At 44.8% G+C, this 27286-nt stretch overlaps 1 protein-coding gene and 1 non-coding gene across 5 annotated transcripts in view; one reads left to right on the plus strand and one right to left on the minus strand.

Moving 5' to 3' along the window:
- The window catches only part of LOC126335107 (protein tweety), an 866725-nt gene extending 840252 nt beyond the window's left edge, over window positions 1-26473 (minus strand). For 2 of the 4 annotated variants that reach the window (XM_049998049.1, XM_049998045.1), the window contains exon 1: window positions 26357-26444. The gene's annotated coding sequence lies outside the window, so the exon portion shown is untranslated. Of the gene's footprint in view, window positions 1-26356 lie in introns of all 4 variants that reach the window. The other 2 variants (XM_049998047.1, XM_049998050.1) reach the window with 2 other exon arrangements.
- Window positions 26474-26695: 222 nt separating this feature from the next.
- On the plus strand, window positions 26696-26786 carry Trnay-gua (transfer RNA tyrosine (anticodon GUA)). Its single transcript is given in 2 exon segments — window positions 26696-26732; window positions 26751-26786. It is a non-coding gene; the product is annotated as a tRNA-Tyr (tRNA).
- The last annotated feature ends 500 nt before the right edge of the window (window positions 26787-27286 follow it).

A 27286-nucleotide genomic window follows, 5' to 3' on the forward strand; every position in this document is an offset into this window, starting at 1 on the left:
TGATATTGTACATATATATTCTTTAATAGATCTTTCGTATCAATTTATATTTAATATACTTTTTAATCACCTGGCAATTAGTCAGTTTCATTCATACGTAGCATTATTTTTCAGAGAAAAGCTTTACAATGTTATATGTCCAGTTACTCGCTAGCGCGGCAATCAGTTATAATCACAATATTGAACGTTATTTAGACAAGTAGTAGCAAATGAAGCTCATGTGGAATTGTGCTGGCTCGATATTCTACTTGCGGAGGGGGACATACTGCTCGAAAGGCTAATCATACTACAGACTACAAATACTGTATTTGAAGATAAGATCTTATCTTAGGACAACAGTAGAAGAATAGAAGAACTGGCAGTTGCTGACGTCGAGGAACATCAATCTGGGTTGCGGAGAATCATAGGAACACATCAGGTAATACTGACCTACGACTGATCCTAGACGGTAGGTTAAAGAAACAAAAACCTACGCTTGTAGCATTTGTAGATTTAGAGGAAGCTCTTGATAATGTTGACTGGAATACACTTAACGAATTTCTCAAAATAGCAGAGATAAAATGCGAAACCTTATGTACAATTTGCATGCGTACCAGACTTCAGTCATTAGAATCAAAGCAGGCAATAGTTGAGAACAGAGGAGACAGTGTTGGAGCGTATTCCCGAAGTCATGCGTACCAGACTTCAGTCATTAGAATCAAAGCAGGAAATACACTCCTGGAAATGAAAAAAAGAACACATTGACACCGGTGTGTCAGACCCACCACACTTGCTCCGGACACTGCGAGAGGGCTGTACAAGCAATGATCACACGCACGGCACAGCGGACACACCAGGAACCGCGGTGTTGGCCGTCGAATGGCACTAGCTGCGCAGCATTTGTGCACCGCCGCCGTCAGTGTCAGCCAGTTTGCCGTGGCATACGGAGCTCCATCGCTGTCTTTAACACTGGTAGCATGCCGCGAAAGCGTGGACGTGAACCGTATGTGCAGTTGACGGACTTCGAGCGAGGGCGTATAGTGGGCATGCGGGAGGCCGGGTGGACGTACCGCCGAATTGCTCAACACGTGGGGCGTGAGGTCTCCACAGTACATCGATGTTGTCGCCAGTGGTCGGCGGAAGGTGCACGTGCCCGTCGACCTGGGACCGGACCGCAGCGACGCACGGATGCACGCCAAGACCGTAGGATCCTACGCAGTGCCGTAGGGGACCGCACCGCCACTTCCCAGCAAATTAGGGACACTGTTGCTCCTGGGGTATCGGCGAGGACCATTCGCAACCGTCTCCATGAAGCTGGGCTACGGTCCCGCACACCGTTAGGCCGTCTTCCGCTCACGCCCCAACATCGTGCAGCCCGCCTCCAGTGGTGTCGCGACAGGCGTGAATGGAGGGACGAATGGAGACGTGTCGTCTTCAGCGATGAGAGTCGCTTCTGCCTTGGTGCCAATCATGGTCATATGCGTGTTTGGCGCCGTGCAGGTGAGCGCCACAATCAGGACTGCATACGACGGAGGCACACAGGGCCAACACCCGGCATCATGGTGTGGGGAACGATCTCCTACACTGCCCGTACACCCCTGGTGATCATCGAGGGGACACTGAATACTGCACGGTAGATCCAAACCGTCATCGAACTCATCGTTCTACCATTCCTAGACCGGCAAAGGAACTTGCTGTTCCAATAGGACAATGCACGTCCGCATGTATCCCGTGCCACCCAACGTGCTCTAGAAGGTGTAAGTCAACTACCCTGGCCAGCAAGATCTCCGTATCTGTCCCCCATTGAGCATGTTTGGGACTGGATGAAGCGTCGTCTCAAGCGGTCCGCCGGCCGCGGTGGTCTAGTGGTTCTAGGCGCGCAGTCCGGAACCGCGGGACTGCTACGGTCGCAGGTTCGAATCCTGCCTCGGGCATGGATGTGTGTGATGTCCTTAGGTTAGTTAGGTTTAAGTAGTTCTAAATTCTAGGGGACTGATGACCACAGCAGTTAAGTCCCATAGTGCTCAGAGCCATTTGAACCATTTCAAGCGGTCTGCACGTCCAGCACGAACGCTGGTCCAACTGTGGCGCCAGGTGGAAATGGCATGGCAACCCGTTCCACAGGACTACATCCAGCATCTCTACGATCGTCTCCATGGGAGAATAGCAGCCTGCATTGCTGCGAAACGTGGATATACACTGTTCTAGTGCCGACATTGTGCATGCTCTGTTGCCTGTGTCTATGTGCCTGTGGTTCTGTCAGTGTGATCATGTAATGTGTCTGACCCCAGGAATGTGTCAATAAAGTTTCCGCTTCCTGGGACAATGAATTCACGGTGTTCTTATTTCAATTTACAGGAGTGTAGTTGAGATCAGAGGAGACAGTGTTGGAGCGTATCCCCGATGTTATTCACTCTGTAACCTAAGTAAGCTTTAAAGGAATCCAAGGAGAAATTTCGAAAAGGCATTAGTGTACAGGGAGAAAAAACTTGAGGTATGAGGTTTGCCAATCACATTGTCATTTTGTCAAAGATGGAAAAGGTCTCGAAATAGCATTTGAACGGAATGGATAGTGTCCTGATATAGGTTATAAGATGAACATCAACAAAATCAAAGCTTGGGCAATGCAATGTAGGACAATTAAAACAGGCGATACCGAGCTAACTAAATTATAGATATGAGGCATTGAAAACGGTACATGAGTTTCGTTATTTCTACATCTATATCTACATACGGTAGGTACTCCTCAAGCCACAGTACGGTGCACGGCGAAGGGCAGCAAAATAAGTGGCGACGGCCGTGGTAGAGAGGATAAAAATGAAGAGCGCCAATATTAAGAAAAGCATTTCCGTGTAAGAAAAAAATGCTAAGATTGAACAGAAATTTAAGTGTTGGTATGTGTTTCCTGGAGCATTTGTCTGCAGTATAAAACTGTACGAAAGTCAAACGTGGACAGCAAACACTTCAAACAAGATAGAAGCTTTTGAAAAATTCTGACACAAGAAAATGCCGAAGGTTAGATGGGTGGATGGAGTAGTTAACGCTAATGTGCAGGAACTGACGTGAGATGAATCGCAGCAAAAACAACATAGAATAGACGATTTTTTGTTACGCATTATTTGAGCTAAGAACTTAAAACATCCATAGTTAGAGAACATTGAACGACCTGCTCCACACGCATAGGAGGAAACTTTTCGGAAACAAAAAAAATAAAAAAATTGTATAAGCGGCTAAGAAAATCTACAAGGATGAGTTTCTAGCAACCCACTGCTGGAAAGAGCTCCTATTGTCGGTGACAATGTAAAAGCTTGCGCAGCCGTCCATTGTTGCTCTCAAGTTTCTACGACGCCAGAAACTACGAAGTTCCTCGTTGGCGGAATAGGACGTCTAGCCAAGTGCTCGGAATAGTTCTCAGTTTTCTCGTGCCATTTCCTATACTGCGTGCGACCGGAGAGGTCTCTGCATTTCAGTGTAATAGTTGACTGCCTGATAGGGTGCGTCTCATCGCTGTTTTTCAGAGCACCTCTTCTTTTTTTTCCTTCAAATCGAAGTCGACAGCTTGACATTAACTCGCTACGTTAATAACATTTTCAACGCTGCAGAGATCCGAGATGTGCTGCAGTAGGTGCGGCTCTGAATATGGAGATGTTTCTGTGCAATAAGTAAGTGATATTAAAATATACTTTCAGTTAACTATTTAAAATTAGCTAATTAATCAAATTACGACTCCAGTCCAATTAATTATATTTGGTATAATGATCAGTGAAGAGCATTTCTTTCAATTTACGTCAACATACTTACTTTTCCTTAATGGAATAACACAGTTTTGAGTTCATTAAGAGGTCGAAACTGTCTCTGTTACAGAGTCTGGCGTGAGTGATGGTTGCTTTCTTACAGTAAAATTTAGGAGTAAACACACAATTCTTCTACAACAGATGAAGTGAAAAGCATAAAAAAATAATGGTATGTGAACACGTTAGTCGGTACCCAATGATACACAAATCCGTTCGCAATGTGTCTAGTAGAAAAACCTGCTTTACCGCGTCTTCAGTTGATATCGAAATCACAGTAGTCAAACACGTGTTGATGTCTAAAACACTACAGTTAAAATTGAGGACACATTATTCTGCACAAGACTGTTAAATTTGCGCAAGACGTAGAAGCAAATTTCTCATCTTCGTCACGTAGAAGCGAATTTCTCACCTTCGTCTCACAACTAAGTGATATTACGAATCACGATAGCACGACTGTCATTTATCATGAAGCTCGCCGATAAAAAGAAATTAACCGTAAGTCTCTGGTATACAGCCTTGCGTTACCGGTTGTGTTTGCATAGCAGGAGCGCCTCTTACGCTATGCCAGTGCGTGATCGTTGAACCAGAGCGCGGGATGATGTGTATTGCTTCTCGCGCTAAACATTTTCACTTCTAGTTCGAGGAATAGAGCCCTTGTATCTCGTTGAGGGTCCCACACACGAACGGTACAGCAATCGTTCGCCAGGTCGCGCGAACTATTCTATGTCGCGCGAGTGTGCAAAAAATCGCTTGCAATTCCCAAATAATCCGATGAATCGCAGGCGAGAAATCGCCTTGTGTAGTAATATGTCTGACTAGTTGCACCGATTTCTTTATAATCGTAGTTCTGTGGTTTATTTCGTTTCGCTATGGCCCTGTGGACTAAGAACTTCACATATTACAATTAAGGAACATGAACCATTCTGCAAAGCACATGAAAGCAGTTGCCACATTGCAAAGGAATAAAAATATAAAGGCACTGGTACTTCACAGAGTTTACTCTGATAGGCATTTTGAAGCTTCTGCCGAAAAATTAGAATTTTACTTGTGGGAAGTTTTTAGTAATAATCACAATATATGGCAAAATATGGGCAAACATCTATTAGGCGCACTTCGAATGTAGTGGTGTGGACATGTTGGGAATGTGGGTCTCACTGGGAGCGTGCAAGGGATAAGTTCCTCGCAGGCGCACTATCCTCAGTGGCTCACATGGATAGAGCGTGTGCCATGTAAACAAGAGTTCCCGGTTTCGAATCCCAGTCAGGGACCACATTTTCAACATGTCCCCAATTATGTATATCAGCACCTGTTCGCAGCTAGGGTGTCGATTTAATTATCATTTCATAACGTAAATACTTTTCGTTACGCTTTAGACCCATCGCATTTGTCGTAAATGAAAAATATACTATGTTCTTAACATAAACTACAGATCCGAGGAGACGTCGTTCCAAAACAAACTCAACACAGTTCCGCCCCCTCTTCTTTCCTTTCTCGTTTATGGCATAAGCTGATCAATTGACACTACTGAATTTCGTGATGGTGCCGTTTGAAATATTGGTTGTCATTGCTTGGTGGATCGCTCGGATGTGCCGGTATCGAAGACAGCAACCGATTGCAGCGATAAGGTAGCACGATACTGCCACAGAGATTGCCAGCGATGTATCGATCATGTGAGTTGTCAGTCAGAGATTGTGTAGTGTAAAGTCTTGCACTTAAGATCATTTCATAACGTAAATACTTTTCGTTACGCTTTAGACCCATCGCATTTGTCGTAAATGAAAAATATACTATGTTCTTAACATAAACTACAGATCCGAGGAGACGTCGTTCCAAAACAAACTCAACACAGTTCCGCCCCCTCTTCTTTCCTTTCTCGTTTATGGCATAAGCTGATCAATTGACACTACTGAATTTCGTGATGGTGCCGTTTGAAATATTGGTTGTCATTGCTTGGTGGATCGCTCGGATGTGCCGGTATCGAAGACAGCAACCGATTGCAGCGATAAGGTAGCACGATACTGCCACAGAGATTGCCAGCGATGTATCGATCATGTGAGTTGTCAGTCAGAGATTGTGTAGTGTAAAGTCTTGCACTTAAGATCTTTGAAATTACTGGTGCGAGTGAAGGTTACTGAGTGAATACTGGACCGCGGGGCAAAATCGTTAAGTTTCATCTTTCTCGTGGTATACATCTAATTGAAACTTTTCTGAAATAATGTAATTGAAACTATTCAAGGCTTGCCTTTGTTAGTGTCCACAGAATTAAATTAAAAAGTGCTACATATCTGTCCGTTGCTGGGTTGAAACGCCATGATAAACTTAGATAGTATGAGGGCGTGCTGAAAAGTGGTGCTTCTGAATTTTTTATGCGACAACTCTTAAAGCTTTTTAAATAAAACAAATGTTATTAACATTCTACATCTTTATTCTTCGTGTTAACAGCCCTCTGCCACGTGAGGGCTCCGAATTGTAGCGTGTAACACGGTGATGTGTATCGTTACTACGTCAGTGACTGAGAAATAGCAAATTGTACGAGTAATCGATTTCGAATATACACGTTCAGCTCACTATCGACCGTCCTCCATGCAGCCCCGATCTGGCCCCATCGGACTTTAATCTGTTTTCAAAATATAAAGAACACCTTTTAGGATTTCACTTTGATAGTGATTAGAATCGGTGCAAGCAGATGTGAGGTTGTGGCTCCGTCAACAAAGTCATTCTACAGTGGCGGTATCAACAAACTGGTCTATTGTTAGTAGAAATGTTTTCTTCGCCAGGGTGACTGTTGAGAAAGAAATATGTAGACTTGAAGAATATAGACATAGAGTAGAATGTTGATGTTTCATATACAAAGCTTTAAGAGTTTTCACATTAAAAAAACTCGGAGGCATCACTTTTCAGCACGCTTTCGTAAGTGCCAAGAATGTAGTTGATCACTTGTTTCTCGACAAGCGCACGAAACGATGCACACCGTTCCTTAAGCCTAGTTTACACGACAATAGGGTGCGCCAATCGTTGCGTGGAATGAGTTGCACGCAAATGATTTCATATTTGACTCGACACGGCGTAACCAGTATACACTACAGTTTCGTCGTTTTATGGGATCCTGAGTCGTGTCTTCGTGAAAGTTTTGGCATCTGCACGTCGCACGAATGTGAAGGAGTTAAAGCTTGTTGCGTGGAATCGCTCCATAAGAAAAAAATAAGAACCGTGTTTCGATTTGTGACTGGATGAAGAAAAGACGTCAGCTCGGTTGCTCAGCATTCTTGCTGAAATAGTTTGTAATGGAAGACACAAGAAGTTATTTTAATGGTCTAGAGTGTCACCAGAACTGTTCACATTTCTTCTAAATAGAGTTAATTTTGCGATAAGGAATAAAGACACTTCAATGCATGAAGCACTTCGCCAGAACTGAAATTAGATAACACATAGCGTGCATTACAATAGAGAAGTGTTACATGCTCTCTATTGTTCCTGATCTCTATTAACGATATAGGAGACAATCTGAGTAGCTGTCTTAGATTGTTTGCAGATGATGCTGTCATTTGCCGTCTTGTAAAGTCATCAGATGATCAAAACGACTTGCAAAATGATTTAGGTAAGATATCTGTATGGTGCGAAAAGTGGCAATTGACCCTGAATAAGAAAAAGTTTGAAGTTATTCACATGAGTACTAAAAGAAATCAGCTAAATTTCGATGTCCGCCCCCAATATATACAACGAACAAAATGAGTTGCAACAAAAAAGAAGTCGTTAGAGCACTCGCCCCGGAAAGGCAAAAGTCCCACAAACGAATCTCAGTCAAGCACACAGTTTTAATTTGCCAGGAAGTTTCGATATTTTTTGTGTCATATAATTTTTCCGTTTACTTGTACTGTGAAGCTTTCCTTCTCGCCAAGTTTAATAATTCTAGTTCAACGGGAAGTACCCTGTTGGTTCTGTGTCTTTGCGAGTGTCAAAATCTGTGGCATAATGGCTGTGACTTTTTATTACATTGACTTAGAAGCTTAAATTTTTTTTACACTGATAAGGGCCTGCGGACTTTTGTATGTGACGTAAATTTCAATCCTATAAGATTTCCGGTTTTACCAGTTGACGTACGGAACACTAAAAACTAGGTACATTAAAATGAAGCCTTGCCGACAATATTGCTTGAATCAACTACACTGATTGCTCACTGCCAAATCAGTATCCTGTACGGCAAATAGTATAAACCTTAATACTGAAACAAAATCTATACCTTATTATATATGGTAGCTACTGTTGACTGGTTTTAATGCAATGTACAAAAAATAACAGGTTTTATTTGCTCCTCATAAATTATTAATTAGAAATAAAAATAAAAGGGATATAATTAAGAGATGAGAAAGTATCCCTTTGCAGGAATTTTGCATTTTTAAATTATTTTCCTTCGCATTTCCTTGTTTTGAGAGGAGACAACTCAAAGATTATGCTACTGCAGTCAAGTTTAGTAGTTATGTCGTATTCTTCCGACAAGATAACTACGTTTGCAACAGGCTACTTTCTCCTGTGCTCGACCTTGCGTGCTTTTCATCACCTTAATTTGCTGAAACTGTGTTCAGACGATGCTGCAGCCTCTAGCATTGTCATCCTCAAAGCCGTTTCCATGTTTGAATCACCTTTTGAAAGCAGCTATTGTAACGAGCGCCACTGCATCGGCATCCGCAGAAGTTACTCCGATAGGGGGTACGAGTCTAAAATTTTATACAATTGTACCAATTTGATGAGTTCTAAAACCTATCGTTTGCCACGAAGTATACTTCAAAAGATTCATAGATATCCACGCAGTATTTTTAAGCTGAATTATTTTGGTACGTAAACAGTCAGCATGTTTCCGTTGTCTATGCATATTTCATCGTTTTACGTCATTTATACTAATATGGATGCTACCTTTTTGATTCAAGGATCTTAAAATATCTCCTCATACTATTAAATCCGGGATTTCCAACGAGTTGGGAAATGAAGTTAGAAAATAATTTCAAATAACAATGAATAAAAAAGGTCGTATTCCAATGATGTTAGGATGAAACTGAAAATCAAAATTCTAAAGTAAAATAGAAGTCTGAAGGATTGAAAACATAACGTTGCATACCAGCAAAAATAACCAACACAAAAATTCCTGATTAATGACCCTCAAAGTGAAGAAACGGAATAATCTTTTTTTTTTTTTTAAAAAAAAAGGCTTATTCAATGGCGATGCCATTTGCAGAGGGGAAGGAGAAGGAGATTAGGACGTATATCCTATTGCCAGACATATTTAGCAAATGCGAAGCGTTGCTGGATTCGCTAGTTATTTATAATTGTAATAAACATCCTAATTAAGCAGTCCATTTCTCGGAACTCGCTTGATCTTCTGAAAGAAATACGTCACAGGTCTTTGAAAGATTTATATACTTTGTAGACACTATAGTCTGACCCACGCACGATGGGTGTTCACGCAGCTCGGGACGCGGACAAGGATTGCGTTATTGCCGGGTCCCAGCGACGACTGCGGTACGCGCGTACACGTATTCTGCGCTTGAAGAAAGCGTGTATACTGCAAATTCCGTCTCTCGCTTGCCAAGCAGAATTTTTCGCTTACCGCCACCATCAGCCGTGACAACTCGCAACAAATAGAAAAAAAATCGCTAAATAACTCGCTACGACCACCTTCAATGCTGGATAGTCACGACAGAGCGCTGATAACATTTCTGAACGCCCATTGCCTGCCGGAGAATGCGTGACGTAGCTGCGCAGAACAAGCCTAAAGTCGACCGCCATCGTTCATAACTCTAAAATGGCTCTGAGTACTATGGGACTTAACATCCGAGGTCACCAGTCCCCTAGAACTTAGAAACTACTTAAACCTAACTAATCTAAGGACATCACACACATCTATGCCCGAGGCAGGATTCGAACCTGAGACCGTAGCGGTCGCGCGGTTCCAGACTGAAGAGCCTAAAACCGTTCGGCCGCTCATGACTCCAAGTTTAGTTATGAGCCTTTTCCCTCACTACTTCAGAGTCACTGTGACTTCTCCTTTCTTAAGTATAGTAATTTCGCGTTAAACGCGAATCTGCTCGTGGACGCGCACGTCATCACAGCCTCCCCCTATCAATACCGAGTGTTTCCTGATTGGGAGAAAAAGTGGCTTAACTATTGTGGGAGGCCTCCTTCCAGAAGCCTTTGAGGAACCCATCCTTCCTCACCGAGATGGACACTAAAACTGTTGCATTTGCCCCGTATAAATGGTGAACAAACAGCGATGACGACAAGATTTTGGTCAAATGTCGGATAACAACAAAAAGTAACAAAGATGTCCGATATTCTTGCCACGTCGCCTGCGTTTCTCGGACGACCTGCACCGCTTTCGTCAGTAGGTTACCTATCTGGCGCAACTATGGCTCCGCAGCAACAAACAGTGCCTGCCGTCCTTGGCAGATGACGTCAGCGTGTCGTCATGGCGCGCCAGGAGTGTGACGCTGGAGGAGGCCCCTCCCGCACCATGCCCGGCCAGCCGAGGCGAGGAGGTTGCCCGTCCGCTCTCCCATTACATCTGTGTCTACAGAGGCGCTGGTTTCCAGGCAGACGCACGCCTTCTTCATCTGAATCACGCGCATTTCTACCGCCTCTACTTCAACTGACTCGCAACGGGTCGGTGTGTGTGGTAGGACTGCTTATCTGCATCTACCTACCATTCCGGAAGCAAAGTGCACGGCGGAGGGCACTTGGAATCAGTATCAGCGATCTTCTGTCGTATACCACTCGCATATGCTGTACATTCCCCAGTCTCTCTCTCTCTCTCTCTCTCTCTCTCTCTCTCTCTCTATCCCTCTCTCCTACACGCGAGGTTTAGGTTGCCGGCCGGCCGTTGTTGTGGCCGAGCGGTTCTAGGCGCTTCAGTCTGGAACCGCACGACCGCTATGGTCGCAGGTTCGAATCCTGCCTCGGGCATGGATGTGTGTGATGCCCTTAGGTTAGTTAGGTTTAAGTAGTTCTATGTTCTAGGGGACTGATGAACTCAGATGGTAAGTCCCATAGTGCTCAGAGCCATTTGAACCATTTTTTGTAGGATGCCGGAAGCAGGATTGTCGCACAGTCCTCCCCTACGGTATCCCAACAGGGTGTCAACAGAACGATGCCTTTGCTCCAAGGATCCTAATTTCAGTATGGCATTTGACATCGTCTCGTATTGCTGTTTAATGAAAAAAATACGAGCTTACGGAATATCGGAGAAGACTTGCGAATGGATTCAAGACTTTCTTGTAGACAGAACTCAAAACGTCGCTCTTAAAGGAACAAAATCGACAGATGTAAAGGTAATATCCGGGGTACCATAGGGAAATGTGATAGGACCGTTGCTGTTTACAATATATATAAATGATCTACACTTATGCTCATAAATTAAGAATAATTGCAGAATGTGGTACCACGCAGCGTGGCACTACACAAAACTGGCGAAAATAGCATGGGCACATAGGGAACACACGACACACATCTGTGAGTCTACGGTATTGGTGATAAGTTGAGAACCGTCCCGAAACACACGTGCCACAAAACGCACTGTTTCCTGCGCATGTACCCCTACATCAATATGGGATATGATCACCATGCACACGTACATAGGCCGCACAACGGGTTGGCATACTCTGGGTCAAGTGGTCGAGCAGCTGCTGGGGTATAGCATCCCATTCTTGCACCAGTGCCTGTCGGAGCTCCTGAAGTGTCCTACGGGTTTGAAGACGTGCAGCGATACGTCGACCGAGAGCATGCCAGACGTGCTCGATGGGGTTTAGGTCTGGAGAACAGGCAGGCCACTACATTCGCCTGACGTCTTCTGTTTCAAGGTACTCCTCCACGATGGCAGCTCGGTGTGGCCATGCTTTATCATCCATCAGGAGGAAGGTGGGACCCACTGCACCCCTGAAAAGGCGGACATAGTGGTGCAAAATGACGTCCCGATACACCTGACCTGTTATAGTTCCTCTGTCAAGTACATGCAGGGGTGTGCGTGCACCAACCACAATCCCACCTCACACCATCAAACCACGATCTCCATACAGGACCCTTTCAAGGACATTAAGGGGTTGGTATCTGGTTCCTGGTTCACGCCAGATGAAAACCCGGCGAGAATCACTGTTCAGTCTATACCTGGACTCGTCTGTGAACATAACCTGAGCCCACTGTTCCATTGACCGTGTACAGTGTTCTTAACACCATACTTTACGGTTTCTCCTGTGACCAGGCGTCAGTGGAATGCACCTTGCAGGTCTCCGGGCGAATAAACCATGTCTGTGTCGTCTGTGTACTGTGTGCCTGGAGACAACTGTTCCAGTGGGCGCGGTAAGGTCCCGACCAAGGCTACCTGCTGTACTCCTTGAGCGTCTGCGGGCACTGGTGGTGAGATATCGGTCTTCTTGTGGTGTTGTACACTGTGGATGTTCCGTACTGTAGCGCCTGGACACGTTTCCTGTCTGCTGGAATCGTTGCCATAATCTTGAGATCACACTTTGTGTCACACGGAGGGCCCTTGCTACGACCTGCTATGTTTGACCAGCCTCGAGTCGCCCTAGTATTCTACCTCTCATAACGTCATCAATATGTGTTCTTTGAGCCATTTTCAACACACAGTCACCATTAGCACGTCTGAAAACGTCTCCACACTTACTCGCTGCACCGTACTCAGACTTGCACTAACGCACCTCTGCGTATGTGGACTGCTGCCAGCGTGCGACGACCGCAGGTCAAATACACCGCGTGGTCATACCCCGTGGTGATTTAAACCCGCAAACTGCCCACCAGAGCGTTGTTTCACCATGTATCAGCATTATCCTTAATTTATGAGCATGAGTGTAGTAGAAAGCGTCGGATGCTCTTTCAGGCAGTTGTCTATACCAAAGTAACAATGCCAGGAGATAGAAAGAATTTGCAGAACGTCCTGCAGAGAACTGATGAATGGTGCCAGCTCTGGCAGTTGACCCTGGACGTAAATAATTTTTTTGGAAATTTGTGGTAAGGACTATAGGACCAAACTGCTGAGGTCATCGGTCCCTACGCTTACACACTACATATCGTAACTTAAACTAACTTACGCCAAGGACAACACACACACACACCCATGCCCGAGGGAGGACTCCAACGGGGGTAGCCGCTCGAACAGTGACGAGGGTTTTAGATCGCACGGCTACCCCGCGAGGCCGTAAATAAATATAACATATTGCGCATACATAGGAAAACAAATCCACTACTGTACAGCTACTATCCAGAGCCACCTTAAGTGGAATGACCACGAAAAAAGGTTCAAATGGCTCTGAGCACTATGGGACTTAACATCGGAGGTCATCAGTCCAGTAGAATTTAGAACTACTTAAACCTAACTACCGTAAGGACATCACACACATCCATGCTCGAGGCAGGATTCGAACCTGCGACCGTAGCGGTCGCGCGGTTCCAGACTGAAGCGCCTAGAACTTCTCGGCCACACCGGCCGGCGGAATGACCACATAAAACAGATAGTGGGAAAAGCAGACACCAGACTCAGATTCATCGGAACAATTTAAGGAAATGTAGCTCATCCACGAAAAAAAGTGGCTTATAAGGTGCTTGTTCGCCCGATTCTTAAGTATCGTTCGTCTATATGGGATCCCTATTAGGTAGGACTGATAGAGGAGATAGAGAAGATAGGAGATAGAGAAGATCCAACTAAGAGCGGCGCGTTTCGTCACAGGATCGTTTAGCTGGCGAAAGAGCGTTACGGAGATGCTAAACAAGCTCCACTGACAGAAGTTACAAGAAAGGTGTTGCACATTATGGAGAGATTTACTATTGGAATTTCGGGATAGCACTTTTCAGGATCCGGCCATCCTGATTTAGGTTTTCCGTGATTTCCCTAAATCGCTCCAAGCAAATGCCGGGATGGTTCCTTTGAAAGGGCAAGGCCGACTTCCATCCCCATCCTTCCCTAATCGGATGAGACCGATGACCACGCTGTTTGGTCTCTTCCCCCAAACAACCCAACCCCAACTTTTCAGGAGGAGTCGAACAACACATTACTTCCCCCCGCACACATCTCGCGTATTGATCACGAGGAGAAAATCCGAGAAATTGGGACCAATACAGAGGCTTACCAACAATCATTCTCCCACGCACTATTCGCGAGTGGAACAGGGATGGAGGGATCATATAGTGGTACCGAAAGTACCTTCCGCCTCACACTATTAGGTGGCTTGCGGGGTATAATGTAGATGTAATTAAAGTGCTCCGATCATATCTAGCGTCCCGCCTCTGAATTTGTTCCTTGTCTCATGTCGCGCGTACATGGTGGGGACTCCAAACGCTGCAGAAGTATTCTAAAATTGATCGCCGTAGCGTCTTGTTTGCTGTTTCCATTACCATTACCGCACTTTCCCAAAAGCCTTCCAACAAACCAAAGTCTTTCAAAAACCTTGATTTTTTTTCCTTTGCTCTGCAGCTTTTAGATATTTGTTGAAGCGCATCTTCTAAACACAATGAACTGCACCTGAAATATTTATTAACCAAAATAATATTCTGGTGTATAACCCATCGCCAGTGGTATATTATGTGTCTCTATATCAATGACGTGTGTCAATTATAAATTCTTTATGATGTTCAGTTTCATGTGCATCTGGGAAACAACCAACTCTGTGGACACCCAGAACCCAGTTACTACCATGTCTATGTTAACACGACAGAATATGTAGTCCGTCCTATCTCATAGTACACATGTTGTCTTGAGACTCTGACCACTACATGACAGTTATTCATGGTCAATAACTGTCACAGCCTAACATTTGACAGCAGTACAATATAGCACAATATGTGTGCTGTGAGAGAGGACGGATTTCATATCTTATCGTATCAACATACACATAGTTGTCATTGGGATCTCGGTATCCACATGGTTGTTTGCTTTCTAGATGCACATCAAACTGGCCATCGTAATGCATTATGACTGACACACATGTCTTTGATATACTAGAGATACATAATGTGTCACTGACGATGGGTTATGCACTTGAATACAGTTCTCGCTAAGAAATATTTCAAGTGCAGACCATGGTATTTATAAGGTGTCATTTATCAAAGTTTTTCATTGGCATTCCCTTCTTAATCCCCCTATCTCATATCACTTCGTAGCATTATGACCAGATATCCAAACAATGCGACATGCTCAAGATATTGATCACTAATCCTGGTAACTGATACCACATAGTTCTTTCTCTCCTTTACAGGCATTACACTGTAATTTATCTGCTTTTAACAAAAAAAAAAATCATTTCATTATTCCAAGCGGAACAACAATCCAAGTTGTTTTCCGCTTCCTTAAAAGTTACTTTCCTGTAGAAAACATCAGCAACGTCTGCACACAATCAGATAGCGCTACTGACCCTGCATGATTGATCGTACATGAATACTGATAAACTCAGTCGCCCTGTTACTCCTCTTCGGATATTGCCGAGATTGGGTATTATGCGTGCCTCGACGATATGGATAGCCGTGGTGTAGGTGCAACCACAGCGGAGGGGTGTCTGTGGAGACGCCAGACAAATGTACAGACGTACGCTTCCTGGAGAGGGGCAGCAGGCTTTTCAGTAGTTGCAGGGACAACGGTCTGGATGATTGACTGAACTGGCCTTTTTAACACCAGTCAACACGGTCTTGCTATGCTGGTGCCGCAGAAGTGCACAAAGCAAGGGTCGGAACTACGGCAGTTTTTTTCTTTCTTTTTCCTTAAGTGCTTCCGGTGCTTTTGTATGGTTAAATGATGATACCAACCCCTTGGGTTAAATATTCCGGAGGATCTCCGGGCAGGAACTGCTCAGGAAGAAGTTCAGCGGGTCGGAGCGTGAAATGTTAGGACCCTTAATCGCGTAGGTAGGGCACGGAATTTGGAAAAGGAAATAGATAGTTTGAAGTGAGGTACAGTGAGAATTAGTAATGTGGGGTGGCAGGAACAACAGGATTTCTTGTCAGGTCAGTACATGGTTATAAATATAAAATCAAATAGGGATAAGCCGCGGTGGTCTCGCGGTTCTAGGCGCTCAGTCCGGAACCGCGCGACTGCTACGGTCGCAGGTTCGAATCCTGCCTCGGGCGTGGATGTGTGTGATGTCCTTAGGTTAGTTAGGTTTAAGTAGTTCTAAGTTCTAGGGGACTGATGACTACAGATGTTAAGTCCCATAGTGCTCAGAGCCATTTGAAATAGGGATAATGCAGGAGTTGGTCTAACAATGAATAAAAATATGGGAATGAAGCTACTGTGAAAAGCATAGTGAACGCATTATCGTAGCCATGACAGATGCAAAGCCAACACCCAACACAGTAATACAAGTTCATAGCCAACTAGCTCCGCAGATGATGAAGAGATTGAAGAAATGTATGAGAAGTTAAAACAAATTATTCAGATAGTTCAAGAAGGGGAAAATTTAATTGTGAAGGGGGACTGGAATCCTGAAGTATGAAGAGAAAGAGAAGGAAAAATAGTAGAAGAATGAGGACTGGGGGAAGGGAATGAAAGAGGAAGCCGCTTGGTAGAATTTTGCACACAGCACAGTTTTATCATCGCTAAAACTTGGTTTAAAAATCATGAAAGAATGATGTATACGTGGAAGAGGCCTGAAGGTACAGGAAGGTTCAAACAGATTGCATAATGGCAAGACAGAGATTCCAAAACCAGATTTTAAACCGCAAAACATTCCGAGTGACTTGTGGATTCAGACAATAATTTATTGGTAAGTGCAGAAAGTTAGGAAATTAAGGAGATGGGACCTAGATAAATTGAAAGAACCTGAGGCTATTGAGAACTTCAGAGAGGTGCATTAGGCGACGATTGACTGAAACAGGGTAAGGAGGAAAATGAAGACAATAGACGACGAATGGGGAGCGTTGAGTGATGAAATGGTGAAGACAACAAACGATCAAAGACAAGACGTGTTATATATCCTTAGACCATGCGTAAGATAAAGAATTTAACTGACGAAAGGAGAAAATACAGAAATGCAGCAGATGAAGCAGACAAAAAACAAATCAAGACTTCTAAAAAATGAGGTTCACAGGAATTGCAAAATGCCGTAGCAGGAACAGCTGGACGAGAAATGTAAGGCTGGATATTGTAGAAACATGCAAAACTAGGGGAAAGATAGATATCACTCACAGGAAAACCGAAGAGAACTTTGGCGCAAAGAGAAGCAGCTGCATGTATATCGAAAGCTCAGAGCGAAAACCAGTACAAAGGAGGGAAAAGTGGAAGGTGGAGTGAGTACATAGAGGTCTAGACAAGAGAGATGAATTTGAAGGCAGCACTATAGAAAGGGAAGAGGGAGCAACTCAAGGTGAGATGGGAGATATGATACTGGGAGAAAAAATTGAGAGAGCACTGAAAGCTGTAAGTCGAAACTGGGCCCCTGAAGTAGACAACGTTCCCTCAAAGTTACTCATGTCCTCGAGAGGGCAAGCCATGACAAAACTATTCCACCTGGCGTGCAAGATGTAAAAGACAGACGAAGTACCCTCAGACTTCAAAAGAATATAATAATGCAAATTTCAAAGAAGGCAGATGCTGACTGGTGTGAACACTACCGAACCATTAGTTTTAACAAGTTATGGTTGCAAAATATTGACAAGAATTATTTACAGAAGAATGGAAAAACTGGTAGAAAACGTTGTTGGGAAAGATCAATAATTTTGAGTTCCGGAAAACGCTGCGATCCACTATCGATCCCTCCGATTTGCACACACACGTGCCATCTGGCACAGATCACGGAACCTGGTGACTGAGTTCAGAGATCCGTCACTAGTATTTGGGGCTTCTAAAAGAAATTTTAAAAATTTCGTTGTCTGCGCAACAGCAGTGTATCGGAAGTTGGCGAATGTGCGGTGATGCGTAAGTGAAAAGTTCCGTGTTATGGGTGAAAATACAGCATCCCGTAAAAAATGTCATTCCACTTGTACGAGTCTACCAATTGTTGTTCTGTCATGACAATGCAGAAACTATTTCGTCAGTGACAGAATCCATCACCTCCATATGCCGACAACATTCGCAGACGGCGTCGGCAGTTTGAAGAAACACATTGTTTATGCGAAGGAAAAAAATGCAAGCGAGCCACGTGTATCGGCACCGATCGTTGTCGCCTTTCCTTACGGGTGTTACCTTACGTTTACCAACGTTTAAAGAGAGGAACAGTGCGGGTTCTGTTACGTTTACATGCGACACTCGCGATGTTACTTTTTTCTGCTTAAATTTGCCGTCCAGCGTACACACTGAGTTCTATAGGTCGAAATATTGTCGAGCCAATCACTTTACGAAGCCGCCCCGTATGATTGTACTGTACACTGAGATGGCAAAAGTCGTGGCACAGTGATATGCACATATAGTTTTGGTGGCAGTATCGCGTACAGAAGTTATAGAAGGGCAGTGCATTGGCGGAGCTGTCATTTGCACTCAGGTGATTATGTGAAAAGGTTTCCGAAATTGTTAAGGCCGCACGGCGGGAATTAACAGACTTTGAACGCGGATTGGTAATTGGAGGTAGACGCTTGGGACATTCGATTTCGGAAACCGTTAGGGAACTGAATATTCCGAGATCCACAATGTCACCAGTGTGCCGAGGATACCACGCTTCAGGCTTTACTTCTCACCACAGACAACGCAGTGGCCGACGGTCTTCACGTAACGACCGAGGGCAGAAGCGTTTACGCAGAGTTGTCAGTCCTACCAGACAAGCAACGCTACATGAAATAACCGCAGCAATCAATGTGGGACTTATACGACGAACGTTTCCGTCAGGACACTGCGGCGAAATTTAACGTTAATGGGCTATGACAGCAGACGAACGACGCAAGTGCCTTTGCGAATAGTACGACATCGCCTGCAGCGCCTCTCCTGGGCTGGCGACCATATCGGTTGGACGCTAGGCGACTGGAAAACCTTGGTCAGATGAATCCTGATTCAGCTGGTAAGAGCTGATGGTAGGATTAGTGTGTGGCGCAGACCGCACGACGCCATGGACCCAAGTTATCAACAGGCACTGTGCAAGCTCCATAATGGTGTGGACTGTTTACGTGGAGTCCTCTGGTCCAACTGAACCAGTCATGACAGTAAATGGTTCGGCTACTTGGAGACCATTTGCAGCTAGTCAATGATGGAATTTTTATGAATGACAATGCGTCATGTCGCCGGGCCACAATTGTTCGTGACTGGTTTGAAGAACATTCCGGATAATTCGAGCGAATAATTTTGCCACCCACGAGAATTTATGAGACATAATCGACAGGTCAGTTTGTGCACAGAATTGTGCACCGGCAACGTTTTCGGAGCTATAGAGGGCTGTAGAGGTATCATGGCTCAATATTTCTGCAGGGGAATTCCAAACGACTTGTTGAGTCCATACCACGTCGCTGAACTAAGTCGGACAAATGAAGGTCCGACACGATATTAGGAAGTATTCCATTACCTTTGTCACCCAGTGTATCTCGGATGGCAGAGGCAGTGATAGTCATTCTCCGGGCGCCCCCTCCCCGACAGCGATTTGCGGAGCAAGGTGTGGCCGCGTTAGAGGCAGGAACACCGGAGCGCGGTTCCGTGGCGTGTAGCGGGCAGGCAGCCCGTGGCCTCAGAGACTTCCGGCCGAGTGGCCGGCTATCTTTTAATGGATCAGTCTCCGAGCCGTCTGCGCTTCTCAGAATGAAACTCTCATAATCTCTGCGCTGCGACCGCGAAGCGCTTTCGATGGCGAAAGCTCGTTTTGGAGAGAGTAAACTATCGCAGGAACGAAGGTTAAAATTTACGCTGCACTATCGGTTGGTTGCCACTTAGTCCCAACGCAGAAGTTTAAACTCCCAGCCTTCGCCACCTTGGACGATATTAAATACATCTTTATTTTGCTTTTTCCTTAACCTAGCTACAATATCATAGCAGCGTATTTACCGTTCGACGTTAGCAGACCGACCTTGGATTCCGATGAAAAACTGGTGCTGAATCCCGATCCGTCCGTTGTGGTACAGTTCTGTGTGATTTGCACGTACCACACCAAATACTGTTAAGGGCAGGTTTACTATCTTTGGCCGGAAAAATGCATGCTCTTTGAGAATTTTTTTTTTTTTTGATGTGTCATAGATATCAATGTCAAATTTGGTCAAAATGTTTGACATTTCCTCTAATTACCGAAATTTTTTCGACCAGAAATGTCGAAGACCAAACGCAGAAGTGGCGTCGGAACGAAACAAAATTTCGATGTACACCTCCACGCGCGGTATGTCACAGGTCAGCCGGCTCGTCTGAAATCAAAACTGATTTGACGTTAGCGAAGTACAAAAGGTTCTTTAGGAGTTGTACCTCGCTTAAGTTGTTTGGACCATAGGAAACAAAATGGCGGACATTTGGGAAAAAAAACGTTTTTTTTTCATCGATTTTTCGACTTCCTCTGCCAAGTAAAATGATTTATAGTTGATGGATCGGAATAAAAGTGGTACAGCTCCTAGACAATTTAGTTAGCTTCATCGGAAACAAAAAACCATGCCAGTCGCTTCAGTAAATATAAAGTTACCATACCGCGCGATAAAAAAACGTCAGTTCGAGGAAATCGCGTTTGAAGTTCTGATTAAATGGTTCAAATGGCTCTGAGCACTATGCGACTTAACTTCGGAGGTCATCAGTCGCCTAGAACTTAGAAATAATTAAACATAACTAACCTAAGGACATCACATACATCAATGCCCGAGGCAGGATTCGAAGCTGCGACCGTAGCGGTCGCTCGGTTCCAGACTGTAGTGCCTAGGACCGCACGGCCACTCCGGCCGGCAGTTTTGATTACATATAAATGCAATATTATGCAACGTACGTTCAATCTGCTATTCCGGGTCCATAAACTAGTCCTTCCTCTTCCTCACAGAGGGCGTTCTGCTCGATCTGGGCCATCCTGCGCTGCTCCAGAGCCGCTCGTACGGCCACTGACAAGCGGTTTTCGGCCGCTTGAATCCGGTGGTCATCCGAATGCTTGGCGCACTGCGTCGGATAGAGTCCCAGGGTGACGTCCATCGTTGTCATGGTCTGATGAATACCCTTCGTTGAAGCTGCTCACTGCCAGGAAAGTCGCAATCTCCACAGACTTCGCACCAAAATGCAAATGCTTGGGGGCTTACTTCCAAACACGCCGTTCAAACTTTCATTTGAATTTTGTGTGTTTCCTCCCAAGCAGCGGTACAATAACTCGTACTCCGAAAGAAAAATGCCGATTTCAGGCAGGTGCATTTTTTTGTCCAACCGCGAATAACAAACATTTCTGTTAGGTATTCGGGAAAACCGTTTCAAGGGTGGGTTCTAAACACTTTTATGGATCCAAAAATGCAATTTTAAAAAATCGATTTTTTGATCCAAAAGATAGTAAACGCTCCCTTAATGAAAATACGATGTTATGAGGATATCGCAAAAAAAATTGTGAGTGAATTCCGGAATTCTTGGGAGGGATGAAGCAGCACGTTATCTCGAATGCAGAGCCAGCGACCGATCTAGAAAGTAACTTGTGGCGTGCCCATGGGCAAGTGTGTTTGGTGCATCGCTGTTCACGTTTTATAGTGACGAGCTTGCAGTTTTTACGGTACTTGCGCGGAAACCTGCGCCGCTTCCAGGATTCGGGGACCCTCGGGTATGCAGCTCGTGGTCTATAGTAGTGGCTAGTATTGCTGCCTCGGGATCCCGGGTTCGATTCCCGGCCGGGTTTTGGATTTTCTCTGCCTGGGGACTGGGTGTTTGTGTTGTCCTCATCATCATTTCATCATCATCATCATCATCATTCGTGACGTTGGCTAGATTGGACTGTTTAAAAATTGGGACTTTGTACGGGCGCTGATGACTGCGCAGTTGAGGGCCACACAAACCAAACATCGTCGGGGACGCTCGGCGGATTGGCGGCGAGGGGCAGCGTGCCGACCAGTCTGAATGTGGTTTTTAGGCGGTTTCCCACATTCTACTAGGTCACATTTTCATATGGAATAACACTGGACGGACATAGGGAATTTCCGTCCCGGGAGGGAAGGGTTGGCGACAACAAGGGCATCCGGATACACAATGTCACTACCGCTGCAAATACAGGCTGACATGCCGACCCCGTGAAGACATCGCATAAAGGCCAGGAAAAAGGAGGAGACAATTTTAACTGTGACCTCATAGCTTTTCGAATGATTCGATTGTACAGTGTAATAGGACTGATGATATTTTTAAAAATGTCATGAATCCGACATGTCGATATTTAAAAATATACCACTATCGGCTCTCAATATACCGAGAAAAAGTATCGAATTATCGATGGAAACGATATCGACGTGGCAGCCCATAACAATTTCGGCTTCTCATTACAAATATAGTGCCGGTTTCAGAGCTGTATATTTAAGTATTGATTTTTTATTAGATATTCTGTACACGAACAAACTAGCAGCGTGTCTATCGCCCTTAGAACAAGAGTTGAAAGGAAAACTATTTATGTTCATGCTTGGCGATAACAACTTTGCTAACAATTATAACACCATGTAAGTGGCGCAATAAAAGGCTTCCGATGGGTCCGTCACTCGGTTTCGTCACATGTTGGATTTGCCCGGAGCTCTTCATGTCGACTTCCCTGTTTTTATGTGTTTTTTTTTTTTATTTCGATTCTGTCAACGCCAGCGACCCAGCTAGTTGTAGTGTCATCAGAATTGCATGGTGACGCTGAACGTTGCAGTTTTTGTTGGTAGAGCGAAGAGCCGATTACGTCAGCATTTACCCTCATCCGACTCCGCCCAACCCAAAGACCAGTACGGTCATTTTCGGCATCTGTTTATGAAGAATGCCGGTGTGAAGACATGGCTCACTAGTTGCATTAAAAATTCTTTTTTAACGCAACAGGTATGCTATTTCTCCACACCGGAAATCTTGTTATTTCATTCATCCCCCCCCGCCCCCCCCCCCCCCCCCTGTGTAATCGGACTACTAGATTTGTGCCATATATACTTGCTTCACACAGGCAAAAACTAAGATTGGACGTGACGAAAGCTCAAAAAGTAGTAAGATTCCTTCACATAGCGAAAGTAAAATTATGTTCTACTACAATTTCAAAGAAACAGCTTCAAATATGTACCGAAAATTGTGAAAAAAATTATATAAAATAAAAATATCGGCGCTCGACATCGTCACTTTGATATCGATATATCGGGAAAGAAAATATCGCATATATATTATATATACTTTTTGGAAAAAATATCGAATAAAACCGACAAACTGCAGAGGCGGACTCCTGACAGGAAATAGAGGAAAAAAGGTTCTATAAACATGTGTCCGGAAACGCATCGTTGCCACGGTAGATGGCGCTGTCGAATGTCAGTTCCTCTGACCACGTTCGTTGTGTTGCAGCCTGTGTGTGACGCAACGTACTGTAAGCAGCAGAATGGTCCGCTATTCAAGTCGGGAACAAGCCGAGATGGTGCTTGTGTACGGCAAGGCAGACGAAAACGGTCGAGAGGCAGGGCGGCTATACCAAAGCAAGTACCCTCACAGACACCAACCACATCACACAACATTTCACGCCCTTTTTGGGCGTTTGTGTGGTCATGGGTACTTTCAAACAGACGAACGTGCAGGGAGGCGGCAGATTGTGCGTATACCGTATCGGGAGAAGCGGGTTCTACAGCTTGTTCACGACGCCTGTGACGGTATTGGGACAGAGGCCTGAAAGTGCGCGTCCGTAGCTCGTGGTCGCGCGGTAGCGTTCTCGCTTCCCACGCCCGGGTTCGATTCCCGGCGGGGTCAGGGATTTTCTCTGCCTCGTGATGACTGGGTGTTGTGTGATGTCCTTAAGTTAATTAGGTTTACCTAGTTCTAAATTCTAGGCGACTGATGACCATAGATGTTAAGTCCCATAGTGCTCAGAGCCTTTTTTTTTTTTTTTTTTCCCTGAACGTGCGAGAGTGCGGCAATCCATAAAGCGACATGCGAACGCTTCCATTGCATGCCAGGGAGGCCACTTTGAATATACTTTGTGACGTGGATGCGATGCAGCTGTGTCCTGTGTTCCAGAATGATTTGTTATCGTTGCGCGCACACCGTCCATTTCCGGACGTGTTCAGAGGACCTTTTTTCCTCCATTTCCATTCATGAATCCGTCCCTACACTTTGTCGGTTTTATTTAAGTTCACCCTGCGTACAGGATGAGTCAGGAGGAAAGATACGTTCTTTGAAGGGTGATAGTATCAGTGATTCTGAACAAAAAAAACTTCAAGTAAACATGTGCCGTTTTCTTAACCGTATCCGAGGTACAGCTGTTTGAAAATCACGGATGTCAGAGCCATGTCTGTCACCAGCACTCAGACGCGAATATAACCAGAGCGACATTAGGCTACGTAGTATCGTCTTTGCTGTGAATTTCAGTGCACGCTTCACATGTCAGTGACACTACCTCACTGAAACGTATCCTGGGCGCTGGATCAGTTGCCGTGGAGTGATTTCTTGGCCACCGAGGTCACCAGATCGTGTACTGATGCGAGGAAAGCACTGAACTCCACAGTGATCTGAAGTGGGAGAGTGCTTCCCCCTGGCATTCTCCTTGTACTGGTGCGAGGAAAGCGCTGAACTCTAGTAACATCGCCGGGCAAGAATTCGAATCTCCCCCTACGGACAGAGGCAAGTCGCATGGCTTTCCATCGCGAGGCGTACCCACGGTCGATTATCCAGGACGTTGCAGGAACAGTCCGTGGCAAACGGTAGGCGAAAGTGACTTATTACCAGCTTACGCTCGTGCAAGCACTTAACGACTCGAGAGAGCAGTCTGGCGAAAGTTGCTGAATAAATTCCTCTTGGTTCACAAAATTTTTGGGGACACAGCAGTGCGGTTGCTTATGTCTTCTTAAGCGTATGTGCATGATGTGCGCAAATATCTGCTGAGAACAGCGAACATAACTTCATTTGCATTCGAAATGAAAGCTGGTGAACGAGTTTGTGTTCCTTCTAATAGCGCCACCAGTTGAAGTGAAACCGTCCGGGCTTATGAGAAAGGAGAGAAGACAATAGAGAGAAAAACTGGGACCTACCCGAGTTTCCGGTCATTCTGCAGCTGAAAGACCTGTATTTTTGTGGTCATTGTTGCTTCCTTAGTGGAGAAACTTAAGAATGGAACTCCAGCGACTAGCCTCTAATGAAAGTGGCGTCGATGGTCATTAAAACTGAACTATAAATAACACGAAATCACGAAAAAATGACAAGATGACAATTACTGTGTCAAATTTGTTATTCCTTTACGTGGAAGCAAAAGAAATAAAGCAAAGCGCTTCTCTGAACAACGCCTTTTCTCTCAATGTGTTCTCTGTCCTTGTTGTACCGTTGCAACATGGCGTGGCTGTTTTTGTAGAATATACATTCGATGCAGAGGTCGCGAGCTACTCAGACAGTAACCGGAAGTGGCAATGCGAAGGAACCGTCCCAGCATTCACTAGAGTTGGTTTAGGGGAAGCTTGAGGCGGCTGGTCCACAGTTTGCAGCCAATCCCTTTCTAACATGGGTGCAACGTTGTAAATAATACGCAAAATACGCAAATGGAATGGAACAGAAGCTCGCTAGTATCAGAATCAAGTGCTCTCTGCAACGTACTGTCAGGGGCTTACGGAGTGCATACGAGAACATAACTGTTGGGTATAAAAAACATAACCGCAACGCACCACGTCGTTCAACAGCGGCCGAATTCACGACCGGTGCTGCGTGCACAAGGGTGCGCGTATGCAAACACACATGCGCGCGCGCCGGCGTTGTCTGAGGAATCCGTTCGTTTGTTTGTTTGGTGCTCTTTAGCTGCACTGGGCCGGAGTGTTCATTAGGTTCTGTGGCGCACCGATTCACTATAAGCGTCTCCTTCCGAACGCCGCTTACAAAACTAAACACTAGAGCGGCAAGCGGCGCTAACTTCACAGACAAGAGGATTAGGCAGTATCGAGCGAATGGGTGGGGAGGGGGCGAGGCGACGTTACCATGGCTACTGGGAGACCTGTAGTCTCCTGTCAACCCCCCCCCCTCCCCTCCCCCGCCATCCACTGAGTGTAGCGATTTGACAAGACTGTATCCTTGGGGAAATAACAGTAGCTGCATTCCCCTATACAAAGACATCTACAGACTTTCATGTGGTATTAACATATTATTTGATAGATAAACACCAGTTTTGTAGGGTCTTCGAAATTAAAGACCGCGTTATTAAAATGTCACTGAAGAAAGCAAGGAGAACATCATTTTGTTATTCCTAAGTTTTATTCATAGATTCGGCAAGAGAATTCAATACCGCACGATCACTATATTCTGGAAGTGAATGGATCTTATCAAACAAATTTATTAAAATAAATGTTTAATCTGCACTCGATTATTGACGTCTTGATATCCGAAGTTAGGGAAATGAAATGTCTATTAATGCACTTTCACTGTAATAATTCATATATCGACAGAAAAAATTGTGTGTGTAATCGTCGTTTCATAGAGAATAACTTAAAGGCGTTACTGCAAGTGACGGAACGAGTAAACACACAGCGAACAACAACTCGTCAGCAGCCGCACATACCTTGAGTCGATTTTCAGTCACGGAAAAGCGCGCGGAGAACGACACACTCTCACCTCACACATCGAGCGCGGACTGCGCTCTGTTGAACAGACGCCCCGACTCCAGCGGCGGCGAATTGACGTGACCAATCACGAGCGGAATATCAGTCACGTGGTGTCTGCGAGTAGAGATGGAGACCGAGCGTCACGGAGCATAAAAACAGATATACGATGCAAGACTCATGCACCTACTTGCAGTTACTTTTCGTATTGTCATGAGCAATTTCCATATAAGTAACTATAATAGGGTCCAAAGTAAAACTCATTGTGTACATAAATGTCCGCATAATACAAGCCACTTCCTCTGGTAGCTCAGTTGGTAGAGCGGTGGACTGTAGAGGTGCACAATTGCAGAAATCCATAGGTCGCTGGTTCGAATCCGGCCCGGAGGAAATATTTTAATGTCCTTCAAAATACCAGTTTCATTTCTCGACTTCAGATAGTTAATTGCTTTCTCTGTTTAGCATTGCGGAAGCATAGAAAAATCATGCTAATGAAGTGTAGATAATAGTTAACATATAGGCCATTTTGTTTCTAATCTTTGGGCACGATAAACCTTCAATACAGTGCAAGGCTTGACATATGCATCCGTACTCAGCAAACCAATGTCAAGTGCATGGCAAAGGGTGCTTCCTCTTGTATCACATATTAGGGTTCCTTTCCTTTCTTCCCCATATGGAGCATTGCTTATCTGTTTCTATTTTGTACTTCATTTTATTTCTGTCACAGCCACATTATGATACAGTCGTAACTGGTTCCGGTCTACAATGGCTATCTTCAGAAGCTATTAGTCGTGGATGACATTTCATGAATCAAACATTCATTACGTGCGCTGTCACTGTTTGAACACATCATAAGTGATGTTCACAGATCTGGGCAAAAACTTGTTATT

Source organism: Schistocerca gregaria, chromosome 2 (assembly GCF_023897955.1).
Source record: "Schistocerca gregaria isolate iqSchGreg1 chromosome 2, iqSchGreg1.2, whole genome shotgun sequence".
Taxonomy (NCBI): domain Eukaryota; kingdom Metazoa; phylum Arthropoda; class Insecta; order Orthoptera; family Acrididae; genus Schistocerca; species Schistocerca gregaria.